Source organism: Neovison vison, chromosome 4, assembly GCF_020171115.1.
Source record: "Neovison vison isolate M4711 chromosome 4, ASM_NN_V1, whole genome shotgun sequence".
Classification (NCBI taxonomy): Eukaryota; Metazoa; Chordata; class Mammalia; order Carnivora; family Mustelidae; genus Neogale; species Neogale vison.
This window is the reverse complement of record NC_058094.1, coordinates 53,382,145-53,409,168: the sequence shown is the minus strand read 5'-3', so window position 1 is coordinate 53,409,168 and position 27,024 is coordinate 53,382,145. Positions and strand designations below refer to the sequence as shown.

At 38.7% G+C, this 27,024-nt stretch overlaps 2 long non-coding RNA genes across 4 annotated transcripts in view; one reads left to right on the top strand and one right to left on the bottom strand.

The window, feature by feature from the left end:
* LOC122904489 overlaps window positions 1-27,024 on the bottom strand; it is an 89,285-nt gene that overhangs the window by 58,846 nt on the left and 3,415 nt on the right. Inside the window, exons 2-3 of one of the 2 annotated variants that reach the window (XR_006384209.1) lie at window positions 23,059-23,081; window positions 17,044-17,130 (exon numbers count right to left, since the gene is read on the bottom strand). This is a non-coding gene — a long non-coding RNA (uncharacterized LOC122904489). Of the gene's footprint in view, window positions 1-17,043; window positions 17,131-18,831; window positions 19,384-22,899; window positions 23,082-27,024 lie in introns of those variants that run through there. The other variant, XR_006384208.1, reaches the window with a different exon arrangement.
* On the top strand, window positions 12,269-26,661 carry LOC122904488. Of its 2 annotated transcripts, XR_006384207.1 has the most exons (4): window positions 12,269-12,478; window positions 15,742-15,830; window positions 17,566-17,634; window positions 26,632-26,661. It is a non-coding gene; the product is annotated as an uncharacterized LOC122904488 (long non-coding RNA). The 2 variants fall into 2 exon arrangements; XR_006384206.1 differs by lacking the exon at window positions 12,269-12,478 and having other exon boundaries at window positions 15,630-15,830.

Below are 27,024 nucleotides of genomic sequence, written 5' to 3'. Positions count from 1 at the left end.
GGAAGCAATTTTTGCTGATTATCAGCAAAACTATGAAGTGAGACAAGCAAGTTTTCAGCTGCCATAACATCTTTTCCACGCTTCTCAATTTTCTTCCCACCATGGCCCCAAGCCACTTATAAATCATATTTTTTCTACCATAAGAAAAAATGTATTAAAACACTAGGATGTGAGTATAAATTAATTAAAAAATGTCAACCCCCTGAAGATAAACGAAGGACATGTTTTAACAAAAGCACTTCCGAGGAAGAAATAAGCAATTCACCTTCATTTTCATGGGGGAATAATTTCGCTCTTCTATTCATTTTCTCTTAGGCAGCGATTCTACTTCCATAAAAAAAAAACAGCTCTTTTCCTTCCAGTTCTTTCCAGAACAGAGTCAACATACTTAAATTCCTGTTAACTTTGTCTTTCCCAAAGCACTTACCATATATTGCCTCATAATGTAGTTATTTGGGTCCTACTTAATGAGCTCAGATAGAAAGCTCAGTTAACTGTCTGTTTTTCTTTGTACGCACAATTGCAGACCCTATGCCTGGCTCTACTAGGTGTGTATAAATGAATCTGTGCTGAATGATCTTGAAAAGTCCAACATTCACTACAGAACAGAGAACTTGGCATGGACAGAAGGGATCTCCGGAGTTAATTGCGTCAATGTTAGATCCTATATTTGAACGCAAAAGGGTTTCCTTATATTTTTGTGGTTCTCAACCTTTTATGTTTATACATGCTTTAAATTTTTAAGTTTTCGGTGGCCACTTTCAAAGGATTCACAAAACAAATCAAGCTAAACATTTCAGCACTGAATACAACATTAGCTAATATTTTGTAGTCAAGGACCCAGGGCAAGCTTCCTGGGATGGCATTGGCACAGGAGTACTTGACTCCACCCCTTGCCCCGTAATCTTCATCAGCGTCCCCCTTTGCTGCAAGCCACCCCAAACAACACACAGTTGAAATAAAAGATGGATCCCGCTAAGCAAACTCCGTTTGCTTGTCTACTATCTCTTCCTTCTAAGTAGACAGCCAACCTACTTAAGAAATTCAGTAGTCACTACTGGTTAATTTAATTTAATTAATTTAATTTTTTATTATTTTAAATTTTAAATTAATTTTTATTTTATTATAATTATTAATTATTATAATATTTATTATTTTTATTATTTTTTATTATTATGTCCAATGTACATCACCAGTTTTTGATGTAGTGGTCAATGATTCATTAGTTGCGGATAATACTCAGTGCTCACCATAATACATGCCCTCCTTAATGCCCATCACCTGGTTACCCCATCTCCCCAGGCCCCTTTCCTCTACAACCCTCAGTTTGGTTCCCGGAGTCCAGAGTCTCTCATGGTTTGTCTCCCTGTCTGATTTCTTCCCATTCAGTTTTCCCTCCCTTCCCCTGTGGTCCTCCATGCTATTCCTTATGTTTCACATATGAGTGAAACCATATAATTGTCTTTCCCTGCCTGACTTATTCATTCAACATAATCCCCTCCAGTTCCATCCATGTTAATGTAAATGGTAAGATTTCATCCTTTTGATCCCTAAATAACATTCTATTGTATATATGAACCACATCTTCTTTATCCATTCATCTACTGAAGGGCATCTTGGTTCATTCCACTGTTTGGCTCTTGTGGACAATGCTTTTATGAATGTGGGGGTGCAAGTGCCCCTTCTTTTCACTGTGTCTGTATCATTGGGGTAAATACCACTCGTTAATCTTAGATACACTGCTGCCTATTTAATAATGCTTTATCTGCCCTGCCCAAGCTCTTCTATATATTCAAAAGGCAATATGCTCTCACATTCCACTAAACATTCTTTCATGGCACTGATGATTGTGCCTACCTTTTACCTTCGGCCAAGTACCCCTATTCTACCCATGTTACACACTCAATGCAGGGTTCTGGGGGACAGTCATCGCTCTAACAACATTACTAATTATAGCAAAAATGCAAGAAAAGCAGGGAACCCCTGAAAGGTTCACAGTTCTCCACTGACCCAGTGGGCCACAGAAGCTGGGTCAGTCACTGTGAAGAGGAGTCAGCTGGCATCTAAGACTCCCCCCAGAACGGAATCCCTTTGATTTCCTTGTCTTGATTCTTCATACTGCTCTACTCAGGGGCAGACCCAGATTCTGTGGGCTTGAACCTTAAATAATTTGGGAGTTCTTTATGAAAAACAATAAAAATAACAAGTACAGAATTAGTTACAAAATAAATACTGATTTCCATTGAAAAAAATCAAAACAAATGACACACTCTAAAAAGCTCACATATACCCCAAACATCACAAAACCTACAAAAATAATAAAAGTTTTCAAATTAATTAAGTGTTGGATGCAACTTTGTGATAATACTTTCCTACTATTTTGGGCCGCCTACTCTCTGGTTACTTCTTTATATGACATATGGCAAGGTTTCTGGGCATTTCCATTTTACTCAAGCAGGGCCAATTTCAAATACTTATGCGTTGACAATACTCATTACCCAGTTAGCTGTCACTAACAGCCTTACGGTAGCATATTATGAATCTCAGTGTTAGTTATTCTCCATCAAATCAGCAAGAAAGTTATCTTTTATTAGTGTGTTGATATAATTTACTACTCTTTTTAATTTGCTGATCAAATAATTGAAAAACTTACTCATTTCTTTTCCAAATTGATCTCTTTATTTTAGTTAATTGTGGCTTTTAATATGATCTGAAATTTTATTGACTTTTTAATAAATTAATTGAGTTGAAATTTTTTTCTGTCTTTGAACACATACCATAGATTCTTTTTTTTTTTTTTGACAGAGAAAGAGAGAGCACAAGTAGGCAGAGGGCAGGCAGAGGGAGAGGGAGAAGCAGACTCTCTGCTGAGCAGGGAGCCTAGATGTGGGGCTTGATCCCAGAACCCTGGGATCACGTCCTGATCCAAAGGCTGAGCCACCCAGTCACCCCCATATTGTAGATTCTTAAAGTATTATTGTTCCCATGCTCTATGTCTTGAATAGCTTTCTAATGAAGGTATTATTCCACATCCAGGGTTGTTAAAGAAAGTCACAAACTTAAAGAAAAATCCAAGTTACTTGTATTTTTACAATGCTTCATCTACAAAACAAGAATGTGTTGCAAAATTTGAAGTAGTCAACAATCCCAGGTACTGCAGATGGAGGGTTTTTTTCCCTCTATCAATGAGCTTAAGTGAAAGAGCTGCATACCGCACATATTCTGCAACTAATTAATCTCTTAAAGAGCACTTACAGCCATTTGTCTTCACCAATGTCATATGCTAATCTCCATAGAAAGTATTTTATGCAGAGTACTTCTTTTTATGTCCACCGCTATCCTATTAGTTGTGAATATAATGACTATTATCATCTCCACTTTACAGGTGAAACTGTGAGGCTTGAATGTATGTATAGCTAGCAAGTGATTGAGCCAGAAGTCATGCTTGGAAACTGAATCTAGGGCTCAAGCTCTTAACCTACTTATGATCAGATTTCTTTCTTGCTTTCTTTGATTGTTGAATTGATAGAAGTGAGAAGATTTGGAAGGAGGAAATGTGTGCCCTGAAATACCTGAAATATTGGCATTGCCTTAGCTTAAGGCTATGTATGGCAAGAAAAACATACTTAGCAAAGCTAAAAGGGTGCTTATTTTCCCCTCCCCTTGTTCTAACGATTTATTGGATCGTGGCAGCCATTTTTAGCCTCTGAGACGGGCAGAGGGAGCAAGGAGGCTGTAAGTTCTCACCACTTTTGCTAGCTATACAAGACTAGCCTGGTGCAAGGAAGGCAGAATCTTGGATCTTTCCCCTGGCTGTGACCTCTGTTAAACTCTGTCACCAGACTGGGGTACAGCTTCCTTCTCTCTAAAATTACAGAGAACTACACTAAGTGGTCTCTTAGGTCTTTTCCAACTCTAAAATTCCATGAAGCTCAAATGCAGTGCCAGTTTAAGTGGGAGCAGCGGGTGTACCTAGTACCAAAGACATTTATTTTTTTATTTATTTTTTTTTGAGAGAGAGAGTGTGTGTACAAGCACAGGGAGGGGCAGAGGGAGAGAGAGAAGCAAACTCCTGACTGAGCAAGGGAGTCCAATGTGGGACTCAATCCCAGGACCCCAGGATCATGACATGAGGCAAAGGCAGATGCTTAACTAATTGAGCCACCCAGGTGCCCCTATTTTTTTGTCTTTAGTTGCTAAACTCATACTATTTAGATACAGATATTTTCATATACTGAAAGACAAACCAAACTATTCTCTCTTCTTAAATATTCTCTTCTTTCATATACTGAAAGACAAACCAAACTATTCTCTCTTCTTAAATATACTGAAAGACAAACCAAACTATTCTCTCTTCTTAAATATCAATTACACACAAAATTAAAATGAAGGGGCTTTGATATTAATAAGCTGTATTGTGCATAAGTAAGGATATTATGGGAGGTGATCCACTGATAAAACAACAACAACAATAATAATAATGATAATGATGATGGCCTCACTTGAGTTCATATTGGTTTATGGCAATCTGTAAATCCAATTTGGAAAATCAGTCATACTGAGGCATGTTTACAAATAATGCTCCTGACAAAAATTATAAAAAGTATAAAAAATATAAAATTATAAAAAATTATAAAGTATCAATACCACCGAGACTCAAGGAAGTGAAAATTAAATCAAAGAAATATAATTTTCTATCCCCCAAATGGATAAAGATGGAATGGAAATGTAATTTGACTTTCCTAAGAGAAAATTTGATAATATATTTGGAATTCTTTTTAATTAAAAAAAAAACTTTATGAAAGCAGCTAAACTGAGCCCGACAACACTTTTTCCCCCAAGGGTACACCTGAAGCAAGAGTTGAATGTAAGAGGAGTCTAATTTTGTGCATTTCTGATTAACTATGACAATTCTAAGTTGTCCACTTCTTTTCCACTCATAATTCAAAGAGACAAGCCCTTGTCGTGTTTTGTGCCCTTCACTCCTTAATTTGACATCACGCTGACCCTGCCTCCTGCAGCAGGTGGGAGGGCCCCAGCTGAAGGTGCTCTCAGCTCTAGGTCTGCAGACCCTCCTACCGACTGAGGGCTCTGACTGGAGTCCCAGACTCTCTCTCCTCCCACAGTGGGACGTGTGCAGTGTTGTATCCAGCAGCCAGCATCAACCATCCTTTCAGATCTTCTTTCCACCTGGGACAGGCTGGGAATCTAGTGTTGTTTGGTCTGAACAGATTTAAGGAGATTTTCTCAGGAAAACCTGGAAACTACCCGAGCCTGCCCTCATCCTAGATTCCCTTCAGTTGAGGGCCGTGGTCATCCAGAAAAGGCAGAGGCGTCCTTAGTCTCTCTTACCTCCTGGAGCAAGGAGCTTCCCTGGGCGGGTGTGGGTCAGCGTGGGCACTACTCGGGATTCCAGCTTTGCTCCATCCAGGGGCAAAGGGGTAGGGGGGATGGGGAGAAACTACTTAATGGGTGAGATGTTTTACTTTGGAGGGATGGAAATGTTTTGGAATGAAATAAACGTGGTTGTTACATAACATTGGGGATGTACTAAATGCCACTGAATTGTTCACTTTAAAACAGTTAATTTTATGTTATCTAAATTTCACCTCAAAAAAATTTTTTTTATTTGAATAGAGACTATCTTTGAGTAGCAGCATTATGCATGATTTCTCTTATCTTATTTGCATTTAAAAATTGTCAATTGGGAATGACATTGTTAGTAATTAGGAAAGAATTGTAAAAAAAGAAAAAATTAACCTCCAAGAAACTTAAATTTAAAACTACAGTTGAAGGCAGCTGACAAAAAGGCTAAGAAAAATCTAGACATCATTCCATATACTTTGAGAAAAATACATCTTCAAAAAATATAGGAAAAACATAATATGTATCATTTTCATCTCTGTTCATTAACAAATTTCTTCCCATGTATGGCTTCCCAGAACTCTTTTTAGCAAAGAAGAATGCCAGCAGGAAAGTTCATAGACTTAATTTAGAGCGAGTGTCTTTTGGGAAAAGTAGAGGTGGTGAGAAGGGATGGGATTATTGGGATAAAAGGGTTAATTCAAATCTACTTTTAAGAAAGAAACAACTAGCCATTTGGAGGATGAGAACAAAGTTCACTTTACAGCTGTGTTTGTTTTCCCCCTCTTTCTCTGCCAGATAGAGGATTGAGAGAAAGTAAATGCACGATACTTTTTTGCTTGGTTGTTTTAATCATAAAACTATTCCCTGAAGACTTTAGCTAGAGCAGTGGAGTTTTGGTTTGGAAAAATTAGAGAAGCAATAAAGGAGAAGGAACTGCACTTCTCGCTGCCTCTAATTTTCTTCTGTAATGAGTTTCCTGCTTAAATGTGCATGCAATTTGTCCTTTTTCCTTACGGGAAAATATGTGCAGTAGCAAATCTTTCAGAGGGCTACTTTCCTCGTAGAGCTCATTTTGTCCCATTGGGGGAAAGCCCTTACAATTAGTGCCAGTCCAGCCCTACTGTGGAAAACATTTGGAAGAACATGGAAGGTGTTGTTGAAAAGAATAATAGATCAAGGGCTTTTATTTTTCTATGGTTTACTTATAAGAAAACCATAGATATCTAACATGCAAAGAAAAATGATGGCTGAAAGTGTTTCTCAAAGTGTTTGTGGACTGCCTGAATCAAAATGTCCTCATAATTGCCCAAAACACAGATAGTTGGTTTAATCCTAGAACTACTGAAACAGAAACTGTTGGAGGTGAGACTACATTAAAAAAAAAAAAATACACATAGGGACATCTTGGTGGCTCAGTCTGTTAAGTATCTGTCTTTGGCTCAGGTCATAATCCTGGGGTCCTGGGATCAAGCCCACATAAGGCTCCCTGCTCAGCCAGGAGTCTGCTTCTCCTTCTCTCTCTGCGCGCTCTCCCACCCCTCCTCAGGCTCTTGTTCTCTCTTTTTCACATTCTCCTTCTCTTTCTCTCTCAAATAAATGAATAAAATCTTTTTAGAGGGCACGGATTGCATGGAGCACTGGATGTGGTGAAAAAATAATGAATACTGTTTTTCTGAAAATAAGGAAAAAAAATCTTTTTAACAAATACTTGTAAATACATTCTAAGACAGAGGTCGATGAAGCATGAGCAGAGGACCAAATCCAGCCCACTGCCTGTTTTTATAAATAAAGTTTTATTAGCACACAGCTACACTCTGTTGCTGTTTTCATATGAAGATGGCAGAGATAAGCAGTTGTGGCAGAAGCTCTATGGGCCTGTAAATCTTAACTGTTTACTATCTAGCCCTTTGGTAAAAAAGTTCACCGCCCCTACTCTAAGCTACTGCCTCTCAAACTTTCATGAGCATAGGAATCACTCAGAAATCATTTGCGAAAGATTTTGACTCAGTAGGTCTGTCTGGGGGCCCGAAATTCTTTTTCTCTCAAATCTCCTATGTGATGCTGATGTTGCTGTTTTGTAGATCACATTCAGTACCATGGTCTAGAGTAGTTGTTCCCAGAATATGACAAATGTAAATTCTTAACTCCAACATAAGTCTACCAGGTCAGAAATGCTGAATCATGAGAGACTATGGACTCTGAAAAACAATCTGAGGGGTTTGAAGTGGTGGGGGGGTGGGAGGTTGGGGTACCAGGTGGTGGGTATTAGAGAGGGCACGGATTGCATGGAGCACTGGGTGTGGTGAAAAAATAATGAATACTGTTTTTCTGAAAATAAATTAATTAATTTAAAAAAATGCTGTGGTTTGAACTCAGCAATCCATGTTTTCTCAAGCCTTCCAGGGGATTTCTGATGCATTCCAAAGCTTGAGAACCACTTGTCTGGATTATCCTTATGTAAACTAAAACTATCTTCAAAGAGCCTGAAATTACATGTTTATGTTAGACTCCATTGTCTAACATACACATGTCATTGATTTTCCTAAACATTGTATATATTTGTTGATCATAATAATCAGCAGGGAAGGAGACATGCTGTATGAAATTGCCGTTTAATAATCTGATTTATTTCTTCCTTGTGTATCCAGAATGGCAGCCTCAAGTAACTAAAATTTTAAATATGTCTTCTTTGGTTTATTCTAGTTTAATTAATAATTGCTTTCAGAGGGGTTTTTTATTTTTGTGCCTGCTCAAAATAGCTTCAAATGGCATATGTCATCTCTAAAGTGAACAACAGAGGGAGCTGGTGTTATAATACTAATACATGAGAATTAGGGGCATTTCCCCTCTTTATTAGCCGAATCAAAGGAAGAACAGCCTCTTGACTCATTCTTGAATAAAATGTTCTTGTGTAGATGCGTAGGGCCTATTATAGACAGCTCTTTCTTTCTTTTTTTTTTTTTAATTTTTTTTTTTAATTTATTTGAGAGAGAGAGCATGAGAGGTGGGAAGGTCAGAGGGAGAAGCAGACTCCCCATGGAGCTGGGAGCCTGATGCGGGACTTGATCCCGAGACTCTGGGACCGTGACCCGAGCCGAAGGCGGTTGCTTAACCAACTGAGCCACCCAGGCGCCCCTAGACAGCTCTTTCTAATGCCAAAGCAGCTATATGGTATGTTCGAAATGAGTGTAACATGTAAGCAATTCCATACGATTACTTTGTTCTTTTTTAAGATTTTATTTATTTATTTATTTGACAGAGAGAGACAGTGAGCAAGGGACCACAAGCAGGGGGAGTGGGAGAGGGAAGAGCAGGCTTCCTGCCAAGCAGGGAGCCCGATGCAAGGCTTGATCCTAAAACCCTGGGATCATGACCTGAGCTGAAGGCAGACGCTTAACAACTGAGCCACCTAGGTGCCCCTCTATTCAATTACTTTCAACATTCACAGACCTTATAATATGTTCAAACAGTATTGAAGGTACAAGAGATTACTAGAACACAGATCCTGTTCTCATTAAACATAAGGTTCTGGGGAGAAGGAGTATTAATAGAGACATGTAAATAAAATTAATAATATAGAATACAACCCCCTACTAAGATCAGAAAGGAACAGAGAGCTGCTTTGGCTAGAAGTGTCTTTTGGGTTCATGACATGAGTAGTCGCAGGAAAAGCTGAGCCATGTGGCACTGTACTAAAGGGACCCTCCCCATAGCACTAGAAGTACAAACTGGTCATCATAACCATCCAGTTTGTCGACAGGAGAGAAATGTTTACAAAATGCAATGGAATTTATTCCCTGGGATGAGGGACCAGCACACAGGAGACAAATGGACTATATGAGATCCTTGCCTTCAGCACCACCAAGATTTAAATGGGTTTTGACTGTCATGGATTCAAGATTTGGCTTAGCTTATCCAGTCAAACAAATAAATGTTAATACAGCTACAGGGCTGAAATGAACGATACTGTGTCAGTTTGTCCTACCAGGTGACTTTTTGTCTGATCAAGAACAGCATTTTATGGAACATTTTGTATAATACTTAGAAGTACTTGGTGGATTAGAGACTAAGTCAATATTTGCTGATATATGAAGAGGTAGATGGAGAAGAAAATGGCAGATTAGATAGACAGAGAAAAGAGATGGTTGAAGTCTGATGAGAATGTTGTCAGTGAGAATGAAAGAGAAAGGAAAACTGGAGAAATGTTGTTTAGGTAGACTCTCAGGGGTTTGATAATTATTTGGATACAGAGACATAGACGTCAGTGTGTACGAAAATGACTGGTGACCAAGTGATGATAAGGTCGTGAGCATTAATAAAAAAAATTGGAAAGCTAGTTGAGTTTGGAAGGTGTGTGTCTGAGGATGAGCTTAGCGTTAAACTCTTTGAACTGGAGGGACTACAGTGCCGAGGGTGTGATAAACAAGAGGCTGTTGGCATCACAACTTTGAGGTCTGGAAGAAAGTTTTGAAATAGAAGTAGGGATTGCAGTTATCTTTATAGAGATTTTAGGATAGCTTAAGTTATGATAAAAAGAAAATATATCTAGTTGCAAGTGTACTGATCCGTCCAATAACATTTATCAAAGATATAGCATGTTCTATGCTCTGGGCTACAGGCTGATGCGTATACCGGCCCACGTTTTTGGAGGACTGATTATAGCATAGGTACTGCCTGGTGATAAGACAGGGGCAGCAAGCTTAGATGAAATTTACATCCTAGTGGGAAGAGATAGAAAATAAAATGAAGAAGGAAAATGGATACTGTTAGACATGATCTGGAGAAAAGTAAGGCCTGAAAGCAAGATGAAAACTGCTAGAGCTAGGGGCTTTCACTTTTGAGCAGGGTGATCAGGGAAGGCCTTGCTGAAAAAATAGCATTTGCACAAAGACCAGAAGTGGGTAAAGGGGCAAGGATGCATGGGAAACACATGCTCCAGGCAGAGCAGCATGTAGCAACAAGAATACTCGGTACAAATGCAAGGGCGGGGGGAACATGCCTGCAACACTAGAATAATGGCAAAAAGGTCAGGGTTTCAGCAGCGGAGTAGAGTAATAGGAGATAAGGTCAAGGAGGTGACAGGGAACAGTTCATGTGGGAAGGACTTATAGGCTGCTGAAATGACTTTGGCTTTCATTAAGAAAGAGAGGAGAGGGTGCCTGGGTGGCTCAGTGGGTTAAGCCTCTGCCTTCTGCTCTGGTCATGATCTCGAGCCCTGCATCAGGCTCTCTGCTCAGCTGGGAGTCTGCTCCCAACCTCTACTCCTGCCTGCCTTTCTGCTTACTTGTGATCTCTCTCTGTCAAATAAATAAATAAAATCTTAAAAAAAAAAAAAAAAGGAGAGGAGAACCTATCAGAGGGATTTTCATGGAGGAGTGACAGGATCAGACTTATATTCCATAGTATCACTTGGGCTTTCACTGGGAAAAATAACTAAAGAGGCAAGAACAGAAGCAGTTAGAAGACTAATTTAGGTAAGAAATGACAGTGGCTTAGACCAGGTTAATAGCAGCAGAAGTGGAGAAGGGCTGCATTCTGGATATATTTTGAAAGGAGAGCTGATAGGACTTGACTGGTTGATTACGGGGTGGGAGAGAAAAGGAAGGGAATAAAAGATCACTCCACCATGTTTTTCTCTGAGCAATTGGAAGTGGGGCATTATCATTGTCTAGGATGGAGAACTCTGAGATAAAGTTGGTGTTAGGAAGGAAAGATCGGAATTTTGTCTGAACATATGAATGGTGAGATACCCCTTAGACAACCAGGTGAAGTCATGGAAGAGGCTGTTTTCTGTATGACCCCGGAGTTTGGGACAGAACTGTAAGCAGGAGATATGAATGTGGCAGTTGTCCTGTCCAGATGGCGTTTGCAGCCTGAAGCAGATGAAGTCCCCAAGAGAATGAGTGCAGACAGAGAGAAAAAGAGCTCAAAGGCTAAATTAAAATGAAAATCCTAGAACATTCAATATTTAGAGTCAGAGAAAACTACAAGAACTAGTCAAAGAGAGGCAATCAAGGAGTTTATACTAAAGAAAGACAGAAATAAGTGTAAGTATTTTTGTACTTATTACTTATTTTGTACTTATTCCTCAAAGAGGAAGAAGATTGAGTCTATAAAACTAGTGAAGGATCAAAAAAGATTTGATAGACAAGGACCTGGAAGTGGGTGAGGATGTTCCAGGCACAGAGAAACAAGGTTCACCAATCCAGCTCAGTGTGGTAGGGCGTGGTCAATGAAAATGACTTTGAAGCCAGACTGCCTGGATTTGAATCCTGGCTCTGCATTTACTAGCTGTGTGACATTGGCCAAATTATTTCAACTCTGTGGGCCTCAGTTTCCTCATCTATAAAGTGAAGATAATAATAGTACATACATCATAGGGTTGTTATGAGGATTAAATAATTTAATATTTGTAAAATTCTTCAGTTACATAGTATGCTATGTGCTATATAGAAGTATTAGTTAAATAAATCAACACATGGAGATTTGCAGTTCTGTGGAATAATTCAGGAATTGTAATGATCAGAGTACAGAGAGGGTGGGTGGGGAAGAGGAACAGTGAGTGGCAAGTCTGGAGAGACCAGCGGGGGCCGCCCATTGGAGCTCTTCATATGGTAGTAGGGTATTTGAGCTTTTCCTCTAAGCAACTGATCAGATTCACGTTTTTGAAATGCCATCCTAGAATCAGGGTGAAGGTTCCTGAGTGATGAGGTAAGGTTAGAGGCAAAACGTGAGTAAGGAGAAAGAAATGAGATGGTGTGAAGAGAAAGAGGAGGAGTGAGTGAACTGGAGAGCATTAAGAGGTCAAAATCGGCAGTGATTGGTCATGACTTGGATATGAAGAGTAAGACAAAAGGGAAGAACTCGAATGATTCCTGGATTCTCTACTGTGTTACTGATTAGTTGAGAAGGAATATAAGAGGAAGAACATGTGTCTTTAAGGGAAGATAATTCTTCTGTTTTGTAAGTGCTGGAATTGAGTACTTCTGAGACTCAGGCTAAGAGGATCAGACCCTCTGGGCAGCAGAAGCACGGGATACAATCTGATGCATGGCCATGACCTCAAGAGAAGAGTCTAGGCTGGACATGCAGATTCAGAAGTCAACATCATGTAAGTGGTTGTGGGAGTCATAGAATTAGAAGAGATGCCTAAGGAATAGCTTGCGCATGAGAAATCCTAAGCAGAGCCCTGTGCAGCATCAGCACGTGGAGAAGAGACAGCTTCTTCACACAGAGGTGGAAGAAGCAAGGAAGAGTGGCTTCTTAAAAGCCAAGAAAAGGAAAATATCTAGGAGGATGATGACTGAAGCCCCAAATGTTGCCTATAGTGAGGGCAAGGACGAGAACAAAAGAAATTTCATTAGGTTTGACAATTACGAGATCGTTGGTTCCTCACCATAAAATGAAGTGGTAAAAACTGGAGGCTAATTACAGTGGGCGTAGTAGACACAGTTTGTGCTCCTCCCATATCTTTTAGCATTCACCATTCCCATACCTGCTCATGGGCTCCTACTACAAACACCTGCCACTTTCTGCCCTTGTGGCCAGCAGGAGCCCAGCTTTGTCTTGGAGCTGGCCAGAATGACTAGAGTGTCAATGTCACCAGGAGCAACCTCAGTGATCTGAGATGAGAGTTGATGGGTAAGTACCCCAGGATTCCCACCTCCAAAGAGGGAAAACTCTCCGACATGTTCTGCATAATTTCTCAAATGTCCTCAATGAGATTCAAATCTCAGTAGCACCCTATCCATTGACACACCCTATCTTGACTCTTTTCCTTCTCTAAGTCACCTCCCCCTGGCTGGGATTACCTCCCAAATAAGTCACTCCAATCAAATTCTCATCAGAGGCCAACACGGAGTTGCCCAACTTAAGATATTAGGTAATAAAAGTTATAAAGAGACAAAGACTAAAATAAGTCAGAATATTGAAGCAAGATTGTGGATGAAAAAAACATATAAGGCTGTGGCTAAAGGATGGCATAAGGTCTAGAGATTTTTTTTTCTCTTTATATCATAGGAGAAAATCAAGCAAGTTTACATTCTGAGAGGAAAGAGCCTCTAGGAAGGGGCTGAAGGTGTAGGACAAAGGACAGTGTCCCTGGGATAGTTGGAAGGCAGGTGATTGCACAAGGAGGGATTGCGAAATGAGGAAAAAGGGCACATTTTCCTTGAGTAAGAGGAAAGGAGAGTGCAGTTGAGTGTTTATGTTTTGGAAGCTAGAAAGCAGAAAAAGAGCTCATTCTCTTAGGGTGAAGAAGATGAAGGTCCAAGTATAAATTTATTGAGCAAGAAAAAGGATAAAAGTTGACACTAATAGAATGCCTTCATTTAGGCATCGAATGGAAAAGAGAAAAATTTAGAAAGTAAGTCACGAAACGAGTAATACAGTGACATGGACATGAAAGAAGAAACATGTTGAAAGGAGAAAATGATCAAATTGGCCAAGATTGTAGACTGGCTGAGGTGATAGGAAAAGGTTTTTGGATTTTTGCCATTTCCTACATAATTATCAGTGATTTTGGAGAGAGGAGTCTCAATTGGGAGGATAGAATAGAAGCTGTTTGCTTAAAGGAAAAAGGAGTAAATGGAAAGGGAAATGATAGAGAATAGTAAACAGAAGAGCCCTTGATCAAATAATAATTCCAAAATATATATTCATATCAGTTTAATGGAGAATGATATTTCCAAGGCCACCAAGGGCTTATACTCAAAACTCATCAGCTATTTGGTTCTATTATATGAAATTGCCTAGAGTTGACAATTTTTAACTACAAATAGGATAATTTCATATGACTTAACCCAATACCCTAAAATGTCACCTAACCCATCTTGTCTTACTGACAAGAAGTCAGATTCTCCGGTCCTGTGGGCTAAGTTTACACGGAATACCTAAGCCATAAAATTGCCAAGAATCCTTTATAACTCATGAGACACATGGGTGGGGGATAATGAAAATTGACAAATTATAATTTCATTGTAATTTCAGAGTAAAGTAAAGAGTAATTTCATTACTCTTTGCTAATAATGTATACTCGACAATAAAGAAGAATAATTTCTACAACAGTATTAGAAATAAGCAGCTTGCTTCTTGCTATATTTTCACAAATATTCTGAAAATAAAAATCTTTCTCTAGATCCCTCAGCTTTTTTTCTAAGTATTTTTGAGAGTAAAAAAGCTATAATAGAATGAAACTATGAATGGTAATTTACCTGCTAGAGACACTATTAAATGAAAGCAGCTTTAGTGAACTTGATTATTTTGGACCTTACTTCTTGCCTCAATAATTTTTCTCAAATTTAATTGCTTGAAGGCCAATGATGAAGGGCATGTAAAATGCAATTAACAGATGAAAAATCTCTCTTGTGATTTGATATTAAGCAGAAGTGATGGAGTGTGACATTAAAAAAATGGTATCAGAGGTGTACACTTTGCATTTCACTTTAATTATATCAATTTCAGATTCTGGAACACTGCAGTTTCACACATGCTTAATTAAATTATGTCAGTACCAAGACTTTTAGGTTAAAAAAATTTTTTTTGGAGGAAGTTTCAAAGACAGATAAGATGAGGACAGTCATTCTTTCCCTTTCTGGCTACTGGGTCAGAATAAGCTCTTGATTATCTCTTTTTACCTGTAATGATCTATGGTTGTAGTAGAAAATGATATGAATGGAATTCAAAGCCACGAAGACAACTGATATGATTTTAAGTAGACTTTGGGCTCACAGGAAGGACAGTGGTCTATATTAATTTCACTCACTTATTCCCTCTTATAAGTAGTTTCAGACTGATCTACTTTTTGCAGATGTAAAAAACAAACAACAGAGAGACTAATAAAAACCTTTTTTTTAAAAAAAATAAAGAATTAAATCATTCATTTTAGTTCAAAGAATTTAAAAGGTTGGGGCTCCTGGTTGACTCAGTCAGCTGCCTTTGACTCAGGTCATGATGCCAGGGTCCTGGGATTGAGCCTCCTATGGGGCTCCCTGCTCAGTGGGGATTCTGCTTCTCCTTCTCCCCACTGCTCTTGCTCTCTTTCTCTCTCGCTATCTCTCTCCCCCTCAAATAAATAAATAAAATCCTTTTTTTAATTAAAAGCTCTAATTTATAGCCATTTTACAAACCAGAAACTAAAACTTAAAGATACTACTGTTTAGGTTGTGTCCTGCTGGTTGTATTGCTGATGTACAAGTTTCCCTATGACGTATCATGTACCGCATTCCTGATCTACATGTTCCTTTCAAGAGATTCTGTGAATATGCAGGAATTACATATTTCCTTCCCTTGTCCCTATTTATGTTAATAATGATGTTCTTTTTGCCCTTCCAGTGCTCATATCCTATCTTCTTTTCCATTCTACCCTTTTCCTAGAAGCATTCCAAGATAAAAGTTCAAGTGAAAGTCGTTGATGGAGGCCTGAAGTCCTCATGCGGGGGACACTAGCTAAACCGTAGTACCAAGTAAGTCTTAGGGGCACATTCGTTAGCTTAGATTCTGAAGAAAGTATCTGAAGCCACAGAGAATACCCGCTCCAGCGCTCCAGACATTTTGAGATAGACCAGTTATTTTCTGGGGCCAGGATTGTACTTTTGGAATGTTTTATTTACTTATTTACTTATTTATTTAGAGAGTGAGAGTGAGATCACAGAGGAAGAGGGAGACTGGAGAAGGAGAAGCAAACTCACTGCTGAGCAGGGAGCCCACCGCAGGGCTCCATCCCAGGACTCTGGGATCATGATCTGAGCTGAAGGCAGTTATTGTGTGATCCCCTCAAAATCTACTTCCTTAATCAAGAAGATGTGGTATATATACACAATGGAATACTATGCAGCCATCAAAAGAAACGAAATCTTGCCATTTGCGACAACATGGATGGAACTAGAGCGTATCATGCTTAGCGAAATAAGTCAAGCAGAGAAAGACAACTATCATATGATCTCCCTGATATGAGGGAGTGGTAATGCAACATGGGGGCTTAAGTGGGTAGGAGAAGAATCCATGAAACAAGATGGGATAGGGAGGGAGACAAACCATAAGTGACTCTTAATCTCACAAAACAAACTGTGGGTTGCTGGGGGGAGGGGGGTTGGGAGAAGGGAGGTAGGGTTATGGACATTGGGGAGGTTATGTGCTTTTGGGTAAATTGGAAGGGGAGATGAACCATGAGAGACTATGGACTCTGAAAAACAATCTGAGGGGTTTGAAGTGGCGGGGGGGGTGGGAGGTTGGGGTACCAGGTGGTGGGAATTATAGAGGGCACAGCTTGCATGGAGCACTGGGTGTGGTGAAAAAATAATGAATACTGTTTTTCTGAAAATAAATAAATTGGAAAAAAAAATCTACTTCCTTAACTGCCAACTTTAACCAACTCTAGCTGTACTCAGCTAGACAGGTTAAAATTGACAGAGTGAAAACCTCCAAGTTAGGTATCCCCTAACTACTTAAAATAATTTAAGAGACTCTGATAAGCTAAGATTAATAATACATGTAGAATTTTATTGAACCATTGATCGTTTTTTCCCTGAGACATTTAAGATATTTCAAAGATATTTCACTAACATCTACATCTTCCTTTTAAAACTAAACATCTCTAATTAAAGCCCAACACTAAATAGGAACAAGCACGCAAATCCTATGTGTACAGGTTGATAAAATATCACAACATGAACTCACCCATGTAACTGTCTTCCAGGTAGAGAACCTTGCCAGTACTCTGAAGCCCCCTCATGCCCTTCCCAATGGCTCCTCCTTCTCTCCTTCCTAAAAGAAACCATTGTTTTGACTTCTAACACCACAGATAATTTTTACACATTTTTAAATGTTTTTGTAAGAAGAATATTCAGGTTTTTAATCTATGCAAATTCTTTCAGTCAACATTATATTTAAGAAATGTCATCCAAATGGTTTCAAGTAACTGTAATTTTATTTCCATCATTGATTGCTGCTCCATTGTATGAATATACCACTCTAAAAAATCAGTCTGCTATTCATAAAAATCTGAGTTATTTCTATATGGGGGCTCTAACAAATATCACTACCATGAACAGTTTTGCCCTTGTCTCTTGGTAGAAATGTTCAACTTCAGTAGGTAATTACAAATTTTCAAAGTGGTTGTACTAATTTACAATCTTACCAGCTGTGAATGAGGAATCCTACTTCACATTTTAGTCCTAATTTTTAATGTTTGTTAATAAGGTTAGGAGCCCAGAAGAAGCATCATCCTTGTCCAAATGCACCATTGGGATTTTATATATTTTACCCCAGGTAAGTAAGCTGTCATCTTGGTCTCTTGTCATTGTGATCTACTCCTGAGCTGTAACTGTTCACACTCTAACTGAAAGTGTATCCTGTGAACTGAGACAATTTAATAGCATATGGCAGGGTACCAGTATGATGATCTCATGTATGAGTAACCATTTTAAAATCATCTTAGTAAATTGTTGATTCATTGGCCTGAAAAGAACAATGTCAAAGTAAGCCCATTCAGAGGGTGAGGCATTAAGCCTGGACATTGTGCTAAGATGAACACTGAGGTCTTTCTAATGTATCTTATGCTTATCACAATGTTTGAATGAAAGTTCTGAAGATACCAGACCTTTTGCACTACACTACTCTAGAAGGTAGTGTTAATTAAACTGACAACAGACGCCTAAAACTTCCGATCCATTTCTTTTAAATAGGTCAAAACCTTCTATTAAAGTTCCTTATAAATCCTAATAGTCTTATTTCAGAAAGTCTTAGAAACTATGCCTAGTTTTTACTCAGTTAAGAGAAAACTTGTGAGAGAGAGATGATCATTTATCTTAAATGATCCTGGGGCTGGAAACAATTTGAGAAATACATTTGCAAAATGAAATGTCTATTATTTAGCTTGTCTTTGAAAAGCAGAGTGAGACTTTGGAGTTGCTGTGGAGAAGAAAAGAGAATCACATTCTTGAATTTATTTATTTATTTTTAAGATTTTTATTTATTTATTTGACAGAGAGAGACCACAAGTAGGCAGAGAGGCAGGCTGAGTGAGAGAGAGGGAAGCGGGCTCCCTGCTGAGCTGAGAGCGCAATGCGGGGCTCAATCCCAGGACCCTGAGACATGACCTGAGCAGAAGGCAGAGGCTTTTTTTTTTTTTTTTAGAAGGCAGAGGCTTTAACCCACCGAGCCATCCAGGTGCCCCTTTTGAATTTATTTGTAAGTAATGTATATGCATCCATGATTTTTCTTCTTGCTGATGGTAAAAAAGAAACTGAACTATCAGGTTAAACTTGTAGCCTTCAAAGAGAACCTCCTCTCCTTGCCTCATACACCTTAAGTAGGTGAAGAAGAAAAGATGTCATCTCTGAATAATAAAGGGAAGATTAAGAGAGGCTTAATCTCCGTGGTATTTCCAGTACCCAAAGTTTCTTTAACTACAAAGTCCATCTCCAATGTCTTGTCTTTTTTTTTTTTTAATTGCATGCATTGTCACTCATTTCCAATACATCATCAATGTTCTTCATTACCTTTTCTTCAGCCCATGGAGTCATGTGAAGAATGATGCAATCATGAAGTGTCTGGTGAAAGTTAAAAAAAAACCAAAAACCAAAAAACTAAACACACCTAGTAACCTAGAAGTGAGGTGTTCATGTTCAAACCTACTCCTGCCGTCTTTGTGCTGTTTGCTTCCAGTGACATCCACTTAACTTAATTGGTTTAGATAAAAGATTTAGCATAGACCCCAGCAATTTTTTCAAGAAATAGCATAAATCCTTTGCAGATGATAATAAAAAAGAAAAACAAGAGTGGGGTTAAGGAAGGAGGAGGAAATGTGGGGCAAAAGACAGTGCCTTGTGCACATTTTCACAGGCCTAGGTCAGTAAGGGTGTGGCTGGTAAGTTTCAAGAGGGGCCGCCTTCTCCTTCAGGCAGAGAGCAGCTTCCTCCTGTCCCTCAGCTTCTCTGAAGATTGAAAAACCTCCATCAGGGAAGGGTAGAGACTCCTCAGCTATCCTCCTGCCTCTGAGAGGCTACTCTGACTGCTCTAGAGTTGGGGAAGAAAGAAAAAAGAAAGGGTAGACAAAATCTTATTTGACAGGAGTGGTTCCATCTGAAACTTATTTACATCTGAATAGTAAAGTGAAATATACCTGAAATTTATTTTGCACTCAGTAGATATTTAAAGCTGACTCGTGTGTGTGTGTGTGTGTGTGTGTGTGTGTGTGTGTGTGAGAGAGAGAGAGAGAGAGAGAGACAGAGAGACAGAGAGAGGTTACTGTGGATCTCATATGTGAATAACCACCCCTTCTCTGTCCTCCCAGTCACTGAAAATTTCTCCCTGGCAGTTACTGCCACTGCAGAAACTCTTCCATCTCTCTATTTATAAACACCCCCTTCAGCAAGAGCTGGGCAGAAGGGGGCTGGGCAGTAAGAATAAAGGTTATATTATGAAATTTGCTCAGGAGTCTAAGTCTGAGAACAGTCACTAGCATAAATTTCAATTTGCAACCACTGTATTATACCCTTAAATTAGATGACAAATAATTAAAAGACACAATGAGGATTTTTTATTGTTGTTGTCAAAGCAGCTTTCTTTCTAGATTGCTAAAGATATGCAATTAATATATATATGTCCTTGAAACTTGATTTACTCTCTTTTCATCTTACAGTGAAAAAAAAATCAGCCACATATACATATAAGTTTATCCAGTTATTTTGTAGCAGAGTAAATTCCAGAAAGAGAGTATCCTACATCCTATGCCACTGTTCTTTCAACCTTGTCCCTTTAGGGTGAATACTTAGTATTGCCTGGCATATCTTAAAGTATTGAAGGGTGGTTATGATAGAGACTGAAGCTACCGTAACTCAATTCTTAAATAATCTTTTTAAGATAATCTTTTTTCAGTTTAAGTGAAGACAAAGGACAATTGAGGATACAGAGATTGTGACATTTTTTGGAAGAAGTTTAACTAAAGAGCCTAAAAGTCCCTGTTACAGTTTAGATAGTGAGCAAATTGTGCCCATCTGTTTATATGACATATATAGTCATGATATATGGTTTTCCTGAGGCACAAAAGTGGAGGCCAAGCAACTGCGTAATTAATTATAGTGTTAAATTCTCCATAGCTGCTTAAAATCCATATACTAACAATACTTTAATCATCAATTCATAGGCCAAATATGACTGATAGAAATAATTTTTTAGGCCCATCCTCTTGCCTTACTTTTCATTTTAATATTTATTCCTATAAAGTATTTTTAAATGCTTAAATAACTATAGAATATATTTGGCATAATTGGTATACCTTTTATTTGGGATTATGTTATTTCTTACTCTGGAAAGACTTCATTCAGTCACCAATCTGCAATTAGATTATACAAATATTCTAATTAAGTTGAGTGGAAATTATTCTTTTTCAGAAATTTTTTTTTAAAGATTTTATGTATTTATTTATTTGTCAGAGAGAGAGAGAGAGAAAGCACAAGCAGGCAGAGGCAGAGAGAGAAGCAGGCTCCCCGTTGAGCAAGGAGCCCCATACAGGACTCGATCCCAGGAACCTGGGATCATGACCTGAGCCAAAGGCAGAGGCTTTAACCCACTGAGCCACCCAGGCGTTCCTCTTTTTCAGAATGTTTTATGATAGTCCTGTTAAACAACTTTAAATCATTATTTGGTCCTTCCTAGCCTCTAAGCTTATTCAAAATTGAAAATGAAATCTTTTTCACTCTTATTTTTGCTATAATGCATACCTCTCTCCCTTTCTCCCTTTCTTTCCCTCTGTGTCTCTTTCTTTCCTTCTCTCTTTCTCTATCTCTCTCTCTCTACACAAACACACACACACATATACATATGTATACACATGCACACATATACATATAAGTATACATATACATATATATACACACTTTATAGAGTTCTATTTATAGCTCTCTCAGATCTTTTATATATAGTACACTTGGGTATACAGATGAAAAGTCATCATCAAATATTTCTAGGCCTTATAAACCTATGGAAATATAAATGAGCCAACATTCTGTTATTCCAGAGGGTCGAGCTAAGACCAATAGCTAGAAATTACTGGAAGCAGATTTCAGCCCAATAGAGATTATGGCTTTCTCCCGATCAGAGCTATTAGAACATAGAAAGGGCTTCTCGGGGAGGAAGTGAGGCCTCTACCATCAGAATGATTTAAGTAGAGACTGGTTTTATTTATACTGAGAGAAACTTAATAGGCTTTAGTTGAAATAGAAGACCTCCAAACTCTAGGATTTTAAGATTCCTCTTTAGTTTTGAGTCCAAGTCACAAATGCATATTCAGAAATGAAACTATATAACTTTAAAGGATTTGCTAATAATATGTATGCTCAAGCGACAACCAATTGGGCCAAGATCAGGTCTGACCAGGAATTACTGCCAAGGTGTGCAATTAAAAATTATACAACTTGGGTGTGGGCACCAGAGTCCAAGTTTTACTTCTGAATACGTAAGTGCTAGTGACTTGAACTAGCTAGGTTCCCTAGGAGCACTGAGGACTTAAGGCTTTGGGTTGAGAAAGATCAGTGTGTGAGAAAGAACTAGAGCCTTGCCCTGTGAAATGAGAGGCTGCAGCCACTAGCTCAGGAAAGCTTAAAGGGAAACCTGGTAACATTTTTCACAAGACTTAGTATCACTGTTCATGTTTATTGGAAAGTGATAAATAAAGGTTTATTGAATTCTTAAGGGATTTTTTATTTTAATTATGATTTATACCCCCACCTGCTTTCAAGTGAAATAATAAATAGTTATGATCTTCTGTTCCATAATGGAACCAAACTTTCATTTCAGTAAATATACATCAGGAATGGTTATGCCAATCAAAATGCAAAACTACAATACAATGGAAAGGCAATTAAAACAACACTTTTTTTTCATATAGTAAATGACATAAATAGCTTTCATATAGTAAGTAATGTTCAAAGGGACACTAGTAAATGACACTCCTGTTTTGAGAAGCTGGTATTATTCTAGAATAGTAGAAGAAAAGAGACTTTCAGGATATATTTCAGTGTAAGGCATTCTTTGCAAGACTGGTTTGGGTCTTTAGCTTCTAAGGGGAATCATTATGATTCCTCTATCAGGTTTGTTTGTTTGTTTGTTTTGGACCGACTAGAGTTTTAACTACTGTACATGACATATTGATAACATAGCTGCGGATGTGATACTATTTTATACCATGCAACAAATACAACTGAACTTGTCACAACAGAGTCACATGCCTCCCCCAGGAACCACCTATACCTATAGTTTCTAACGAAAGCTAAGGGCACCAGAGCATGTGTGGTAAAATCATTAAGCTTTGCTCTGAGCCTCTTCTCTCCAAAGACCATATCAATGACATGAGAAGGGGGTGCACAGCAGCATCTTCTGGTCCTTACTCATCTGGTGCAGGGTGGTGCAGAATCCCTGTTTTGACTTGTACACTGGCAGATTTTATTTTGCAAGTGTGAATCTCAGCATGAGCCACAACCGTGGGGACAGCCAAGTGTCAGTTTATTCCCAAGTTCATGGGGAGGAACTCACTTGAAAACACAGGGCGAGCTGGGTAGCGATGTGGGTTGCATCATGGTCTCTAACCCAGTATTTCTCAGACAAGATCTTTCTAATCTGCCGATTAGACGGTGGCTTTGTGGCATTTGGCACATTCGTTTTAAACAGGATGTATCCATTTTGTACACCCACCTGGTTCCTGCCAAAGAGATGACCTGTTGAGACAAACAAACAAAACTCCAGAGTTTCTAGGATACAACTGAAAGCAGTCCGACTAGGTATCCCCTCCCCACCCAAAGGACTATGTGGAATCTTCCTGGAAAATTAACTGAACATTATAAAGATAAAACGAGTTTTTCTGATATTTTCAGAGACATTTAATACCTGAGAATTTCCAGAATGTGCTGAACTAAAACAGCCTTTTAAATAAGTGTTGGTTAAATGGCGGAGGGGGTGGGGGAAGCAGTTCCTTAGCTGGTATAAGCTTAGGTGAACAAACTCCTTGAAGACCAAGGCTAGAAGTCATTCCACATAATTATTAGGTGATCTAAAATTGCAGTCCGACTTGAATCAAAGCAATCTGTCTTGTGTCGACAGCTCCGCTGGCCCTTCATTTGCGGGTAAGCAGAGTAGTCCACACATGACATATTTGCATAATGCCATGAGAGTAGGGACAGACTGACTATGGCCCTATAGCACCTTTTCCCTCTTGTAGAGCAAACGTCAGTCTTTTTCATTAGATGATATTAGAGTGCCATGATAATGCTGTACTTGCAATTTAGGCTTTGGAGCCTCCTGATATATAAGAATTAAATCTCACTGCTCTTCACCCAATATCATTCAATCTGAGATACTTGGGGTGAAAGAGAGCGCTATTCATAATGACAACAGGACAACGCCATGTCTTGGCTATGCAAAAACCAGAGCGCTCAGTCCTGCTAGCCTACCAGTGCAGAAAGGCCATTAGGAACCCCAGCTTTGTTCTGAGAGATTAATTATGTATTTTGAGGCTGAAAAATAGGTGACAAAATTTGAGATTTGTAGCACAGATATTCTTTATCCCACCTTCTAAATTAGACCCAAACCAAGATCATGGTTGCCCTCCATGGTAACACCCACCTGGCCTTCCAGTCCTGTATGAAGAGAAGCCACAGTGTTTAACCAACACAAAAAGCAGAATGTGGTTCACTGGAAACTCGGTTTGGTTTCTCATTATTTGTTAATTTGTGAGTCACTTAATTGAGAAACTCTTGCTGTAGAAGGAGAAATACAGGAATAGACAAGGCAGGACAGCATGCGGACGTGCATGGGAGCAAAATAAACCTTTCACTACACACTGTTGAATTTATATCTTTCAGTGTGGTCAATGCAGAAATGAGACAGTGAACAAAAGGTGTCCTGTGGTATTTGTAGGTGGATGAGCAAAGGGATCTGTCCTGCCTCTTGGCTCCTTTAGAGGAGTGCACAGAATCAGCTTGATGCTGTTTTCATAATACTGTGCATGTCTCTAAGGGATTTAGAGTAGTTCTTTCCACCACCAGGTAAAGAGGATGAGGGTTAGGATTGAGAAAGTGTCCTCGGCCAGAGTTAGGTAGGTTACTAAATTCTGATGATTCCTCTTAGGAGCTCATTCGGACGAAAGGAAGCGATGAGCCTGACCTATCAGGATAAACAACTTAGAAAGAAGCAGCCCTATAATTTTCTAGATTTGACTTAAAAATCTAGTCTTATGGGTAAATATTAATGAAGAGAACTGATCAAATGGTGTTAAGAGCCTGGAGGGAGAAACCTTAAATCACAAAATATCACAGGGACAGTGAGACTGAAAAATGGGAAAGTATAATCTGCAAGAAAAGAATTTGGCCTCTTCCAGTAGGAAAAAATCAAATTTGGAGGATTTTTGCTTTTGCAATTTTTAAAGGACAGAAGTATCCTTTATGAATTTGTCTGTGTGCTTAGAGCTGGGGTAGCCTCAGACTTTGTACACAATATAATGTATATTGGGAAAGGCAGTTTTGTTGGAGGTGGGCTTGAGGAAATTGAGGTTGCTAGGGGATTTGTTTTGAAACAGATCTGGTTGTCTGGTAAGCACATTGTTTTTACTAACATTTTGTGCTTACTGGGGGCGGCTTCACAAGTCTCTTCCTGTTCTATTTCAAGATGCCCCCTTACATCTTATTTTAGACCTGGAACACTTTGAATACCACCCACATGAGGCATAAAATGGCTACCTATTTCTGCAATCTGTTGTCATGAGCTAATGACAAATGTAATACTGAATACTATATAAGTCTGTAAGTCTATAAGACTTATAAGTCTATAAGACTGTAGGGAGAGCTATGTAGACAAGAGAAATGGATTGATCTTAAAATAAGATGAACCATTTTACCCTATGCCTTATTTAAAATAAAAAACCTTTATCATAACATTTTAAAATTATAACTTTCATTGTCACTTTTGCAATGTCTCATTTTCTCTCTATTCTCACATCCAGTTAATTTATCAAGCACATACTTACGATAAATTATTTAGGCAACGGGAAAGTTTTTTTGGTTTGTTTGTTTTTTAAGATTTTACTTATTTATTTGAAAGAGAGAGAGGAGATAGCAAGCACAGAAGAGAGGGAGAAGAAGGCTCCCTATTGAGCAAGGAGCCCAATGCAGGGCTCAATCCCAGTACCCCGAGATCATGACCTGAGCCAAAGGCAGCCGATTAACTGACTGAGCCACCCAGGTGCCCCAGCAACTAGAAAGTTTTAATGGCTATCCATTTGCAGATATGTTGGGGAGGAATCAAACTGTTTGAAGTAAAAGGACAAAATGCGTAAAATAACTCCATTTTTAGAAATGCTTTAATGAGAAATAATATTACCAAAAACAGAAGAAAACAACCTTCCATTAATGAATGGTAGCTTGTTGTAGCTGGATACATTGAAGGATTTAAAACTTTAGGGTGTGGCAAAAGTTGCTGAGCTTCCTGACTTCTCATCTGGGAAGCTTTGCTGCTACACACAACTGACAGGATGCAGATCCGTGCTCTATCCACTTATTAGGATTTTCTTTTGGAACGGATTCCAAATGGGATTTTCTCAAGGAAGATGTGGTTTTAAGGGTTGTACGCAGCATGAGTGAGCAAGACATGGAAGAACCAGGGACAAGAAACCTGGTTATAAAATTTAAGAGAGAAACTACTTTCAAAATAACGGCATGTCCACCCTCCTTACCCCATTTGACGTCTTCTGTCACACTTTCTGGTGAATGAACAGAAAAAGAGCTGCCTCCGGTTAATTAGAAAGTAGTCCAAAGGTTGCGTAAGGTAATTTTTGGAGTGAGTTTGTTCAGTTTCCTGTCTTTTCTATATATATATTTTTACATTTTTATGGGGATATAATCAGACATCCTTATGCAGGGAAGCAAAAGTCCCCCTGATGTGTCAAAGCCATATGCAAGTTCTTACTTCACAGCTTTGCTATTCAAAGCATGGTTCCCAAACCAGCAACACTAGCTTCACCTGGGAGTTCCTTAGAAATGCTTGGTCTTATGCCTGCTATGGAAACTACTGAATCTGCATTTTAACAAGATCCCCAGGTAATTGTTTGCACACTAAACTTTGAGAGCTATGGCTTTATAGTGTTCACTCTGTCCTCCCCCGCCTGTTTTTGCTTAATCTGCACATGTACTAAGAAAAGACTCCATTGTTTGAACATGGATTGCTTTGTGTATTCTCTCCAATGATTGATTTAATGTGGTGCTCTTTCTCTACCAGCTGCTTACTTTCCAGCCACCAATGCTCAAGGTCCTTAGGAAATGATTATGTACTACGGTCAACTTTACGGAAGACACATTTATCTACACAAACTGTAACGAGGAAGTTGTCTTTAAATAAAATCACACCATACACGCCAAACTTATGTGTGAGTTTGTGGGATATGAAGCAGACCAACTACTAACATTCATCAAAGGAAAGTGAAGAGAAATATTCCGCTTTACCACTAGGTGGAAATAGAGTAATTTTGAGTATACTTTTCAGAGCCATGAACTACTACCACAGGAGATAAGCTCAAAAGGACCTAAGAAACCATTTGCTGTAATTCTTATCTCCTTAATTTCATTGATGAGAAAACTGAGTTTCTGGAGATGTTAAGTAAAATTGCATGTG